The sequence below is a fragment of the Strix aluco genome, chromosome 2, assembly GCF_031877795.1.
Source record: "Strix aluco isolate bStrAlu1 chromosome 2, bStrAlu1.hap1, whole genome shotgun sequence".
In the NCBI taxonomy this organism is placed as follows: Eukaryota; Metazoa; Chordata; class Aves; order Strigiformes; family Strigidae; genus Strix; species Strix aluco.
This window is the reverse complement of record NC_133932.1, coordinates 80,787,478-80,802,176: the sequence shown is the minus strand read 5'-3', so window position 1 is coordinate 80,802,176 and position 14,699 is coordinate 80,787,478. Positions and strand designations below refer to the sequence as shown.

Sequence of the window (14,699 nt, the reverse complement as noted above, 5' to 3'; positions counted from 1 at the left end):
TACCCATGTAGGTTTCTTCATGCTTGCATGATTATCTTTCATTTCTAGCAAGTGTGATGATATTTCTTCAACCTTTTATATCCTTGTACTTAGGCCTTTTGATTCCTATCTCTGTGCTGGAAATGTTTTTCCTTTTTATTCTGCTACTTATCTGTTCTCTCCCACCCTCCTGAAGAGTAGATGCCCTTGAATATTTTCTCCCTAATTTTCTTTCTCCTCCCATCTGATTCTGATTTTCCCTTCTTACATGGGCTCTTATTCATTCATGTCTTCTCTCTTCTTTCCTCCAACACAGGAGCCCTTTCACCACCTCACCCTACGTCTCTCTGTCCTGTAGCTGGGAGAATGAGGCCAAAGTTTGGGCATGCAGAGCAGCTCTGGAGGTCTCATGATCCTTCCTTTGCATAAAATCCCTCTTCATATGAACAGTCTCATCAGCTCCTGCCTTCTCATATTTAAGTTATTTATCCAGTCCATTTCTAATTTGTGGGCTTCTTTTCCTGAAACCAATTTACATGCTACACAACATACTCACATATTGTTAGAACATGAATTTTACAACACTGTAAAATGTGATTTTTCCATATCTGTAGTGGCAGAGAAGTTTCCCAGTTGCAGAGAAGGAACCTTGTGACTAAAACATAAAGGCTTAGTTAGACAGATATGAAACTAGCCTGGACTTGCTTCCTAGCCGGGGATTCATCTTGAGGGAACAAGGTAATAGAAAAATAAATGGACATAGAGATGTTTGCTGGCAAGAAGAAACCTAGAAAGCAGCAATGATAACAAAAAGATGGTGTAAAGAAGAAACAGCTGAATGAAAAATGCCTGAATATTGTGTGACATAAAAGCAATAAAGAAACAACACTCGGGGTTATTTTCCCAGAACCTGCCAAATCACATTAGAAACCGGCATCAAGCCTGCAAAATCAAACAGACAGAAGTTTAAAAATACCAGAATTAAGGTTATCTCTTAATTTTATCCTCTTCTTCCACATCAGACCTGAGGCCTTATTCAGTGCATGCTATCCAAATCCCATAGCAAACAAAAATGAGATTTTCTTCCCAGTATCCCCACGGCTATCACCCTTAGTATTTCAGTGCTCCACAAAATCTCTGTTTAACATCACAAAACCTCTGAGAAGGGAACTGCTATTACAGGTAATATTATCCTTAGCTTAAAAATAGAAATTTCAGACACTACCACGGCACGTAACTGTCATACATAGAATCATAGAATGGTTTAGGTTGGAAGGGACCTCAAAGATCATCTAGTTCCATCCCCCCTGCCATGGGCAGGGACACCTTCCACTAGACCAGGTTGCTCACAGCCCCGTCCAACCTGGCCTTGAACACTGCCAGGGAGGGTGCAGCCACAATCTCTCTGGACAGGCTGTTCCAGTGTCTCACCGCCCTTACATTAAAGTATTTCTTCCCTATATTTAATCTAAATCCACCCTCTTTCAGTTTAAAACCATGACCCCCTGTCCTGTCACTACAGTCCCTGTAATAATACAGTCCCTCCCCATCTTTCCTGTCGGCCCCCTTTAAGTACTGGAAGGCCACTAGAAAGTTTCCTCGGACCCTTCTCTTCTCCAGGCTGAACAACCCCAACTCTCTCAGCCTGTCCTCATAAGGGAGGTGCTCCAGCCCCATGATCATCTTCATGGCCTCCTCTGGACCTGCTCGAGCAGGTCTATGTCCTTATGTTGAGGGCCCCAGAGCTGGACACAGTACTCCAGGTGGGGTCTCACGAGAGCAGAGTAGAGGGAGACAATCCCCTCCCTTGACCTGCTGGCCACACTTCTCTTGAGGTAGCCCAGGACACAGTTGGCTTTCTGGGATGCAAGCACACATTGCTGGATCACTGTCAGTTTTCCGTCCACTAATACCCCCAGGTCCTTCTCCGCAGAGCTGCTCTCAATCCACTCATCACCCAGCCTGTATTTGTTCTTGGGATTGCCTTGACCCATGCGCAGGACCTTGTCCTTGGCCTTGTTGAATTTCATAAGGTTTACATGGGCCCACCTCTCGAGTCTGTCAAGGTCCCTCTGGATGGCATCCCTTCTCCCATCATTCATGTGCCTGGGTACTCCTACTAAAAATCAGACACTTTGAGAGGGCAAGAGTGACCCACACCTTTCCTGGCCATCGGGGAACTCAGTGGCAGAGGGGACCCAACCTCCAGTGCAGCACTAAGGCAGTATGGCCAGAACGATGTCTAAAAGCAGTCTCAGGGCCACGTCCTGGCCCCCCAGCTGAGTGGCACCGGCTGGCTGATGTCTGCACTGCATGGGGCTGGCCCCCCATAGCAAACGTACCTTGGAAAGAGCCAAGCAGACAGTCAGAGGTCCAACGTCCAGGCTTGCCCCATGACTCTCTTTTATTCAGCAGTATGGAAAAGGCCGAAAAGTAAACAGTCATTCTCTCTTTTGCCTCTTTGATTACACATCTGCAGGAAATTAATACCTTTCTAATTCATTTCCAAAGCACCGTCAAAGTCTCTGATGAATAATTAAAAGTTTTTTGCAGAAACAGTATTTATTTCTGGTATCACATGCATAAAAGTACAGATGAGAAGTCACAAGTAATCTTCATTTTAACATTTCCTTCTATCCCTGAGTACTCAATTGTGCAGTCTTAATATTCTTTTGAAAGCTTAAAAATTCTTTAGGAAAAATAGCAATATAAGCAGTTACACTATCCCTTACCTGTCTTATTAGTAAGGGTTTAAGTAACACTTCTCCTGTTTGTACTAATAGGATATTCATCAACAGTGAGTGCTCCTTGTATCAGATCGGCAATTCAGCAGCAATGCTTGATGTGATGCTGTGATTAAAAAAGGACCAGTGACACCTTTTCACAAATAGACAAAAGATGCTGAACAGAGGTAAGGAGCTGATTTACTGCTGTGTTTTGCACTGGTGACACCAATACTGAAAGACCTTTTTCTGTGCATTGTTCTGGTATTAGTATATTAAAAAGGTTACAAAAAATTACCTGAAAACAGGAGAAAGTGTCTTAAACTGAAAGACTCAGAGTTTGATTTCTTTGGTTTATCAAAACAAAGCTGGGTGTTGACTTGACTGCTTCATGATAACCAAACTCCAGATACTGAGAAGATCTTTGAGCTAACAGAGAAAAGGCTTAACAGAAATAATAGCTAGAATTTAACAGAAGACAGATCCAAATTAAAGTAAGGAATATATTTGGAACAGTTGCAACAAATTACCAAGAAAACTAACAAATTTTCTGCCTCTTCATGTCTTCAAATCAAAACCAGATGTTCTTCCTAAAAATGTATTTTGGAAAAATCCAAGTGATTTTACTTAAAAGTAAAGCAAGGATAAGGAGGAAATACATGAATGGTAAAGACTAGATGCCAATAATTACCAGGGTTTCTAGCCTTGAAGGTGTTCCTTAGGCTTTCTGTGAACCAGAAGTAGTTTCAGCTATCTGTTGACAGCAAAGGAATAGTGAGCTCCAGGAATTCTGACCTCCACTCCAGATTGGCAAGAAGCAATCTCTAACCCTTCTGCCTCTGTCCCTGTCTTCCTGAAAGCCGCTCTCTCTCCCTGCCCTTACCCTCCCATGCCATCCCACTCCTCTCCACAGTTTTCTCTTCTAGCACTCCTCCCTTCATCTATAGCGGAAGGCAGTGGAGAGCCAAGAAGGGACCAGGAATGAAGTTTTTGCTTTCAGTTCCTCCATCCTATATAAAAAGCTTCAACTTAGAAGAACTAGAAAAGGAAACCAGAAGGCAAACCCTCCCAGATGCTGCATTTCCAGTTGCCAGGGAGGACTGAAGGCACACACAGCACTGGGTGGGCGTGAGCTGAACAGAATTTCTGTGATTTCATGGCTTGCTTTGCAGCGCGTCCTCCTCAATTCCATGGCATGAAGCACTAGAAGACGGGACGGGGAGGGTTGACGTCTCATTCCCCCTCACCTCCTTCGCAAATCACCTCGGTATGTTTTTTTCACGAGCATGCCACAGGTTGCTGCTTCGCCAGGCTACTACAGATTGTATAGGAGGCTCTGCAGAGCGGTACCTGTGCACCCATGCGACCGCCTGGCAAGCATCCCTGAAGTGTCCCTGAATCTCACCATTAGAAATGCCCCCACTGTTTTTAAGAAAAAGAAAGTAAAAAAGTTGTTTTAAAAAAGAAAAGGTAAGCCAACTGATGCCTGCTAGCTGATGCCTGCAAGCAGTTGGTGCCTGCAAGTTGGGGCCTGTAACAATTAGTGATAAGAGAAGCATTCCATTATATCTTATATGGTCATGTTGTACCCAGCTGTGTATACCTGGAAGTCAACAATATTATCAGAATTATGCAATCTAGGTGAGACTCCCAAAGAGATCTTACCTTGGAAGTCTCAAAGGGGGGAAATGTTGAGAAATTCTTCTACCAAACAAAATACTTTGAATTTAACAAGGCCTAAGTGATTAAAGTGTACAGAGAAGATATCCTAACCTTGAGAATAGATACATCCTGGCAGAATTGCTCAAACAAGGTGGATAAGAAAGTACAGCTTGGCCGGACAACAGAGTTGCGAAACATTCAAGGAGAAGAAATTGTCCTCAAAAGACTCGTGACCATAAAAAGGAAAAAGGAGCAGGGGGCTGACTGCCCAACCAACCACTGATGACAACCGAGACCCCCACGCATGCGTAGTGTAGTTTTGCAACGCCAGCATTATGTAAATGTAGTAGATAGGCGGAGACTTCTTGGAAAATGGATCAATATTCAGGTGTTTAAGGTATATAAACGATGAACTTTTGTTTTAGTGAATACACGTTAGGTGGGGTGACTCCCCGTGTCTCTAGCGCTGCAACAAAGAATGCCTGCCTTCTAAAACTTCCAGCCAAGTCTTGGAAGGTTCTTTTGAGGCCGGATTTACGGTAAGTAACCGAGGCAGACGAGAGTGAAGGCCAGCCCGCGCAGCCGCAGGCCCTGGCAGCGAAGCGGGCGGGCCCACGGTAGGGCGCGCCGTCCCAGCTCCCCGCCAGCGGCCGTGGGCGACACGTGTGACATGACCGCTCGCCACCGATGGGGCGATGGCGGCGGCTGCCAGCTCGACAGAGCAGCTCCCGGCGCGGGCTGCGGCCGGGATCAGGCAGGCCCGGGGCGGGCCCTGCACAGCAGTTGGGGCCCGCGGAGAGCGGCGGCTGCCGCCACCTCCGAGCAGCGAGAGAAAAGTAGAAAACTTATCTGCCGAAACCCGGGATCGAACCAGGGACCTTTAGATCTTCAGTCTAACGCTCTCCCAACTGAGCTATTTCGGCTCTCGCGGTGTGTTTTTTCACGCGATCATACTAAGGCGTTTCTCTCACCTGTCACTGAGCTGGTGTTGGTGTGTCATTACTTGGGTAAAACAGACGTTACTCGTCCTGCATTGCTGGATACCATGAATACCACAAACGAATTGATGACGGGTCTTTGCAAATAAAACTATGCCTTAAGGCAAAGAGAAATGCAGCAATAACACAAAACTACATGTATACATCTATGCACAATACATAACTTACATGCATTTAGTATCAGGATAAAGGTGTTTCAGCTGTGACTTCCTGGATTATTTGGGGGTTAACAGGAACTCGAATATTCTGTGGGGTTCAGGAGCATTAAATTGGCGGCATTTTTGCTTCAGTGTTCAGGGACTTTGTTTTGAAGTCTGACAAATTCTGTAGAGAGCTGATGTACCACAAATAGATACGAACAAAAAGGGCACCTTCCATTCTCCTTTTCTCATAGTCTTGCTCAGAGAATCACATTCCACAGGAGAAGCTCTATGTGCCTGCATAAATCACAAATCCTGGCTAAACACAGTTGTTCTCACATTGTTGGTTAGGCAACAGGCAACTGTTAGGCAACTCCTCTGGCTACAGGTCAAAGGTAGAGGATGCACCCAAGTACATACATTAGCACATGTGGCAAGGGTGCTGGATGTCTCAAGTTTGTGTCTATTTGCACATCCCATGACTCTAGAAATATGAGAGCATAATCTATTCATATTCCCTACGTGCTGTGTGGGGAGAAATGCTGCTTTGCAAGATTGTCCACTGCTTCTCCCTCCTGTTAGTCAAAAAAAGCCAAACCAACCTCTTTCTCTTCCACAGTTACAGAGGAGTTTAACAAATCCCTCCTTTTTTGAATGTGGAAGAAGCAGCCTTCTCCCAAACTAGCCCTGTGAATCTTTGGTGACATATATCACCATATTTCCTTTTACTTTCAGAGTATATTTTTCCTCCAGTTATCCCACTTTTGAAAAAACTCTTTTGTGAGCAACCACTGTTCTTCAGGAGCTGACATATTTTCAGAAGTCACAATGCTAAGGACTGGGCCGGCAGTTTAATGACTGAAAACAAAAACTCTTAAACAAAAAGTTTCAGTTAGGGAGAGGTTAAAAACAAAAAAAACCCCACACCTACTAAAGACATGTGCTAACAACATACTGAGACAAAATCTCATATTCTCATGATTTTTCATTGCCAGTGGCAGTGACTGCTTTGCTGAGAAATTATGAATGTAATCACTTAACGAGTGTGTCTCCTACTGATGCAGCTAACACAATCTTGTAATCTTTGCTGCAGATAAACTCCAAATGTGTGATGACATGCATAGAAGTCAAAACACTATTGACTTCAGACTTTTCATACATTATCACAAAAATCAGAGCTACTATGGACCAACAGGTTATTCTAATTTTTATTATTTTTAGAAACCTTTGTTTTGCCAGGTGAAATGGAAATAAAAACTAAAGGTAATGCAAAACAAAACAAAAACTAAAGAGGACAATTCAGTCTCAGATATAGTATAAATCTGTGCTATTTTGAACCCCTCCAGAATAGGGATTGGACAAACAAAAGTTATTTCCTAGTCCATCATATGATGACAGCGTAAACCAGCCTCAACCACAGCTGGGAGCCCTTAATGCCAAGCAGCATAGAAATGTAAGCAAGTGCCAAAGTCAGACCAGAGAAAGCCTTGGAGAAAGCAAAGATTATCTCCACCACACAAACTGGAAGCAATACACACACACAAAGGCCCCACTGACCACAACTTGCAGGGCGGGTGGACTGCAAACAGCCCTGCCTCAGCTGCCAAATTCCTTCACTTGCTGCTTTGCAAGAGATGTGCTGAATAGGAGCTGTGATACACCAAGATAATGGGGTAGCGATGTTGGTTTTCCCCAATGCACACGGGCTTTCAGGAGCTGCTTTCTTAAGATCTGATCTGACCCATAACAGCAGCCCCAAAAAGACATGCAGAACTGACAGCTGTCACCAAGCAATTTCCCAAGTGTGAACCTCTTGCCTCTGATGGAACCTGGACACAAACCCTTCCTCAAAGGACAGCCCTTCTCCTTTAGAAAGCTTTAGCAATTTAAGTGACATACACGTTTAATGCCTTTATTAGCATAACCTTTGTTAGGTTACACTTTGTTAGGAAGAGTGGACTGAAAGATTGCTATGTTCACCATACCTTCACCACCTTTGCCTTCTGCAGAAATGCTTCTCAATCTTCCAAGTAAAAACAGTGAGAAATAAAACCTAAAAGTATTACACTTCTCCACAGTAACAGTTCACTTGTTGATTCTTTATCCTTTTCTTCTACAGAAGCCAGAAGGTTAATGGCAAAATAAGCTGTTTCCTTTAACAGTAAAGACTTTTCCCTGTGAAAGGAATGCTCCTAGCAGAGCACTCACCTGCTAAAGCAACCTGATATACAGCAAAAAGCCTGAAAAAGCCTCCTAGATTAATTTTTTTAAATATATGTATTTATATATTCTTAAAATGAGCATGTATGTATTTATTTTATATAAAAATACAAACACTGACCAAAAAAAATTTCAAACAGTTGGAAGGATTAAATCTTCAAAAACATTTAAATGAACTAGAACAGCTTCCACTAAAAATTAACAGATCCTTTTGAAAAATCCACTCGCAGTAATATTACTTGTTTGGAGAGTCACATAAATGTCAAAGCTTGCATCTTCAGCATCTAAACATTTAAAACAACTTTCAGAAAGAGCTATTCAATAAACCAATTTTACACACTACTGCTTTCTTATGTGTGTTTCTGATCTGATAGCACTACCACAAGTTAATTGATTTTTCATGTTCCGAAGACACTGTACCTATTTGTAAGGTTTAAAATAATGATTTAATAATCTCTAATCTCTATTCCTAAAATTAAAGACACATCACATAACCAGTATTCCAGCATAAGTGGATGTGAAAGATACACCCTTTCATGCAGTTCACCCAGAGCAGCTGTCACAGTAAGCATAAATACAGCTAAAATATTTCTTTGCAGTACTTCAGCTATTTCTGGTATTGGCTTTTGAAAAATACAAAAGAGTAAGATGGATAACTAACTCTTATATAGTAATATTGTATATTGTAAATTGTATATTGTAATATTGCATATTGTAAGGAAGCTGTATCACAAGAAAATATAAAAATTAAGAAAATATTTTAATGTTACCAGCAATGTGTGTTTGACAATGAAATTGAAGTGATTAATCAGTAGAAGCTTAACCTTAAGTATCTGGTAAGCCAAGTATTCCAGTTACATCCTGTAACTTCTGTTCTTCTCAAATGAAGGTTTTTATTACCAAACCAAGTATCAGAAATCCCCAAAATACAAGTGCAATGCAATTCTAGTATAGTATTATTATCCCACTTTGTCATAGAAAACTCACATTCAATAACCCATTCCTAGACTTTAGAACACATACTTGGTGCCAAGGTAAGCCTAGATGCTTACTGTTTATCCTTCTTGTAAGATGACTCTTACCACCCAAGAACAGCACTTTATCAACAGCACCATGCAACACACAAGAGGCATGACGAAGCTGGGAGCTCTGTAGGTCCAAAGGAAGCACGAGTTGTAGGCTACCTGTCTCAGTACTGTGAAGGTTCACGCTCAGTTACTACCAAAACTCTAGCAGGGGCAAAGCTAAGGCAAACAGCCCAAGCTCCATTCTTTCTGCACTTCGGGTGATGAGGAAAGGACTTCTGCGCATACTTGTGTTTTGAGAGTTAACTCCCATTTTCTGAGAGACTTCAGAAGTGGCAGCAATTTCCAAGTACACCATAGCATCCTAGTCCTGTGCTTCTGCAGCTCTACCCAGAGGCAAGATAAGGGTCTGGGACTGTGCCAAGTGCAGAAGCTAAAGTGATAAAACCATGAAGTTTTCCCTTTATGTCTGCCACCTCAAAGCCAAAAAAGTGAAGATAATTTTTTTAGGATAAATGAAGAAATAATAAATTTAAAAAAAAAAACAAACAAAAACACCATCGACTTTTTCAGCATGTTTACTCACTTAGGAGAAACCATGTGCGATACTGAAATGTCCTATGACTGCCTCAAAGCTTGCTTGTGTCTGTGCAAACCTCCAAGAGAAGCTGCTACGGCCTGGGGGATGTTGCCCAGAGAAGCAGGAGTGTATTGAAGTATGCACCCCCCCACTTCCTTGCAGTTGCACTGTCCGGACCCTTTAGACAAGCGTCAAAGGGGCAGAGGTGTGCTGAGTTGCCCCATCCTGTAGCCGTTTGTGGCTCTATTGTGTAGGCCAGACCCCATGCATGCATTGATAATGAACTGACAAGAGGCAAATGTTTCTGCCCAAAAGCCAGAAGCAACAAAACCTGTGGGACCAGAGAAAAAAAAAAAACTAAAGGCGAGCAGATATGCTAATCAGCGGATACCATGAACTTAAAAAGGCAGCAGAAAATTTTGCTCATTGTGCATCCACCATCGAAGCCAGATCCGTGTGCACCCACCACCGAAGAACTGAAGACTGAGGACCAACGGGACGCCGCTGGATCCATGGTGGTGACTATTCTTGCAGCCCTATCCCACATCCTTGCTTTATTTCTGTCTTTTCCTTCCATTCTGTCCTATCGCTACCCCTCTTCACTTCTTTAATAATAAAAACCTGTTTTAGGTATATGGCATTTGACCTCGTTTGTGTCTTAATCTCGCTCTTGGGATCGTATCGAAACCTCCCCCGACAGTGGATCGGAACATTAAATTGGCGTCACGGACAGGATCCCTAGAGACTAGAGTGCCGTATTGCCTTGCTGTGTTAAGTGGGACCTCTCAGGAACATAAGGGGGCAGGTTCATGTTGTGCTTGGAACTTACGTGCTGCCTCCCTGAGAGTACCAATTCCCTGTTTTATACATGAACAGGGTTCTCGGGGAACAGAAAGCATCTAATGAAGGTGCAACCTCCTAAGAGTGAATAGGAGAAAGTGTGGATAGTAATATTGGGGTTTTTTGTGTATTAATTAAGGTGTGGCCTCCTGAGACAGAAAAGGGGAAATTTGGATTTTAATGTGTGGCCCTCTCAGGATGATAGCCCCTTTATGTTGAAAAAAAAAAAAAAAAAAAAGAATGGCCGCCCGGAAGGCAGCCGATGCTTGTGATTATACATGTCCCCTCACCAATCAAAGGGATAGATAAATTATATGACCTTTTGGAGGCACATCATTCTCGTCCCTCACTCCAGGGGCAAAATTGGGCGAAAACCCACTGGTTTCAACCACAGAGTGTAGTGGATAGGATAAGGGTGTTGCAGAAGGAAGCTAAGGTTAGGAGGGGGAAAGGAAAAGCTATTGGGAGTATTGGGAGTGCAGTATTGGGAGCGAGTCTGGCAGCAGCGGTGGAAGATAGAAAGCAGAGGCTTTGTCAGGCTGATACTGTAATTGACTCCCTACAAATGGTAATAAAGACCCTGCAGGAACAGTTGAGAGAAAATAGAGTTACTGGGGGAGGAAAGGAACCAAAATGCAATATTAAAGGAGGAATTGAGGAATCAGCTTTTGGGGGAGGCAGATACCCTGGCAGAGGTACAGGTGAACCTTTTAGAGAAGGGGATACGGCAAATCTATCCCCAAGGAGATTTGCAGAAAGCAAAGGAAACTGCAGAAAGCCCCCCCCATATGTATCCTCTGGTTAAAACACAGTATTTGTATGAGGATGATAATGACCGTCCTCAGGTTATCACCAAAGAAGTCCCATTTATAGCAACTGAATTAGCAAAGTTGAGAAAAGATTTTGCAAGGACTGCAAAGGAATCGGAGACAGAGTAGGTGTGGAGAGTGTCTCTGTCAGGGGGGGATTGAATCTTGTTGTCAGAGAAGGAAGTGGAAGGATATTGGGGTCCAGGTGTATTTCTAACTACTGGTAATCATCAGGCCCTGTGGTCGTTAACTCAGAGAGCTGCGTACTGGGCTGGAGGGCTGAACCCCTTGGAGAGGGGAGATCCCCTTGCCATAACAGGGACAGTGGATCAGTTAGTGGAAGGTGTGCAGAAGGCGGCCTGTCTCCAGATGATGTATGATCGGGAGCTCAAGCCTAACCAGGGCTCCCCAATGATGATGCTTGTGGACCCAGAGAGGATGACCCCCCTGATACGGGAACTTCCTGACTCCCTAAAACCCATTGGGATTCAATTACAAGGGAAGATTCAAAACACCCCTGAAGGAGAAAGAGTTATGGCTGCTCTGGAGGGGATAATGACCCCTGACCAGCGGCGGTCAGGAAGGAAAGTATGGATGTGGGGGGAGGTAGCACAGGAATTGATTAATTTTGGGAGAAAATATGGCCCTGTTGGTGGATCGTCCCAAAGAACCAAAACTAGGGTTATACGGGCAGCAGAGCAAGTTAATGGGCGGCAACCATCACTTATGAAGGACCAAGACTCGGGGCTGCTCCGAGGCAATAACCGAAGAAAAGGGAAGCCCCTAACTCGACGGGGACTATGGCATCTAAGGCTTCAGAAAGGCATTCCCTGGGACTTGATGGACGGACTCCCAACCCAAAAATTAGAAAAACTCGTGCAGGAATGGTCAGAGCAAAAAGTCACTTTTGGACCAACCCCTAATGCTCCACCCTTGATAGACCTTGAGGAGGAGCCGGCCAGGGAAAAGAAGGTGGCAGGAAACTAGACCCTCCGTCCCCCAAAGGTGGGGGGGGGAACAGAGGATGGATGTTTTTAAGACAACTCACCTTGAATATAAAAGGGGATTTACTGATTACAGTTGCTGTAGGACCAAGGAGAAGGCCGGTAACTTTTTTAATTGATACTGGGGCACAAATCACTGCGCTAATGCGGACCGAAGCAAAACAATGCGGAGTCTCGATTCCATCTAAGAACCTAATTGTCTTAAATGCCCTGGGAAAAACACAGTCAATGCCTGTTACTTCGGTGACACTATGGCTACCAGGAGAGGAAAACCCTGTCAACACCATGGTGGCCATAGGATCTTTTCAGATGGATCTTTTAGGTATAGATGTGTTAAAAGGCAGGCAGTGGCATGACACCCAGGGAAACTCATGGTCTTTTGGCATTCCCCAGATCAGGCAATCAGTCGCGATGCCCTGGGCAGAGGTGCGCTTATTGCAAGTGGCACCTACCCTTCCCCTCTCCAAAATTACCAATGTGAAGCCCTACCCATTGCTATTATGGGCCAGGAAAAGGATAACCCCAGTGATTGAAGATCTCAAACAACGAGGAATTCTGGTGTTTACCCATTCCCTGTATAATTCGCCAGTGTGGCCGATACGCAAACCTAATGGAAAATGGCGATTGACTGTTGACTATCAGCGTCTGAATGCAAACACTGGCCCCCTGACTGCGGCTGTACCTAATATAGCTGACTTAATCGCAACCATTCAAGAACAGGCCCACCCCATCTTAGCAACTATTGATGTGAAAGACATGTTCTTTATGGTTCTGCTCCAAGAGGGTGATCAAAATCAATTTGCTTTCACTTGGGAAGGGCAACAGTATACCTTTACCCACTTGCCCCAGGGATATAAACCCTCGCCTACCCTGGCCCACCATGCCCTAGTGCAGGAATTGGCAATAATTCCATCAGAAGGGGAGATCAAGGTCTACCACTATATCGATGACATATTAATAGGGGGACATGTCATGGCCTCAGTGCAGACTATGCAGGATAAAATCATCAAGCATCTGGAAAAAATAGGCCTTCAAATACCCAAGGAGAAAATTCAAGCTCCTGCCAGTAAGGTTAAGTTTTTAGGCATCTGGTGGAAAGGAGGGTCAGTCTGTATTCCTCTGGACACCCTCTCAGCATTAGATCAGGTAAAGATCCCAGAAAATAAGAAAGAGCTGCAACGTGCCTTAGGATTATTGGGTTTTTTTGAGAAAGCATATCCCGGACTTTGCAATAATTGTACCACCCTTATATGACCTGTTGCGGAAAGGGGCAGCTTGGGAGTGGACTATAGCCCACCATGAGGCATTGCAACTGTTGGTGTTTGAAGCTAGCACCCCACTGACCCTGTCCAGATTGAATAGGGGTTTGCATGCTCAGGATTGTCAGTTCACTTTTGGCAAAAGGGACCAGATGGTCCTACCCACCCAATTGGGTTTTACTCTGGGAGTTTTAAGGATGCTGAAAAACGGTATCCCAGTTGGGAAAAGGATCTGTTTGTAGTGAGTTTGGTTCTTAGAGAAGCAGAGTGGACCATACGCCAACAACGTATAGTCTTGAGGGGACCCTTTAAGGTAATTAAGCCTGTGTTGGCAGGATCTCCTCCGCCTGACGGGGTGGTCCATAGGGATACCATAAGGAAATGGTATGCTAAAATTGAACATTATTGTAATGTTTTCACAGTCACTGAAGGTACCCCTAAGGTGTTAAACATACAGGAAGAAGTGGCAAACCTTCTGGAAAGGGATACTCCTCCTCCTTCAGTTGTCAGAACTGCCCCACCCTTTTCGGAAGAATTGCAGAACGTGTGGTTCACAGACACCTCCGCTAAGCGAGAGGGCAAACAGTGGAAGTATCGGGCTGTAGCTATTAATGTGGATGCTAAAAAGGAAATAATTACTGAGGGTGAGGGTAGTGCTCAAGTGGGGGAGTTGGCAGCAGCATGGAGTGTGTTCAACAGCAAAGAAAGGATGAGAACTCCAGTGTATATCTACACAGATTCGTTTGCAATATTCAAAGGGTGCACAGAATGACTCCCTTTTTGGGAACAGAACAACTGGGAGGTAAACCGGGTGCCAGTGTGGCAAAAGGAGAAATGGCAAGAAATCTTAGATATTGCCAAACGTGGGGATTTTGTGATAGCATGGGTGGCTTCCCACCAGCAGGATGATACCCCTGCAAGCCAGTAGAATGGCAAAGCTGACGAGCTAGCCCGGCTGGCTCCCCTGCAGAATGCCCAAATAGCAGAGGATTGGGAACGGTTGCTAGAATGGGTACATGTGAAAAGAAAACACTCCGGGGCCAAGGATCTCTATTGTGAGGCCCAAGCCCGAGGCTGGCCAGTTACCAGAGAAGAATGTAAAACTTGTGTGTCTGCTTGTGAACAATGTCGTACCCGCTTAGAAAAACATCCCCTAGAAGGTGATCCCCTGCACTTAAGGGAAGGGAAAGGGCCATGGGAGGCCTGGCAAGTGGATTATATTGGCCCTTTCCGGAAATCAGAAGGAAAGCATTACATGCTGGTTGGGGTAGAGATAGTGTCTGGGCTGGTTCAAGCCAAGGCATTTGCTAGAGCAATGGGGGAAAACACAGTGAAAGCTTTGAAGGGGTGGTTTGGCACCTTCCCCAAACTGCATCCAATCCAATCAGACAATGGTTCCCACTTCACTGCCAAATTAGTCCAAGAGTGGGCAGCTCGAGAGGGGATTTCATGGGTGTTCC

The 14,699-nt window shown here is 44.3% G+C and overlaps 1 non-coding gene and 1 pseudogene across 1 annotated transcript; one reads left to right on the top strand and one right to left on the bottom strand.

Annotated features, from left to right (window-relative positions):
- Positions 1 to 5,214: 5,214 nt before the first annotated feature.
- Positions 5,215 to 5,287, bottom strand: TRNAF-GAA (transfer RNA phenylalanine (anticodon GAA)). The gene has a single exon. It is a non-coding gene; the product is annotated as a tRNA-Phe (tRNA).
- Positions 5,288 to 10,284: 4,997 nt separating this feature from the next.
- LOC141920036 (uncharacterized) lies at positions 10,285 to 11,963 on the top strand (annotated as a pseudogene).
- Positions 11,964 to 14,699: the final 2,736 nt, after the last annotated feature.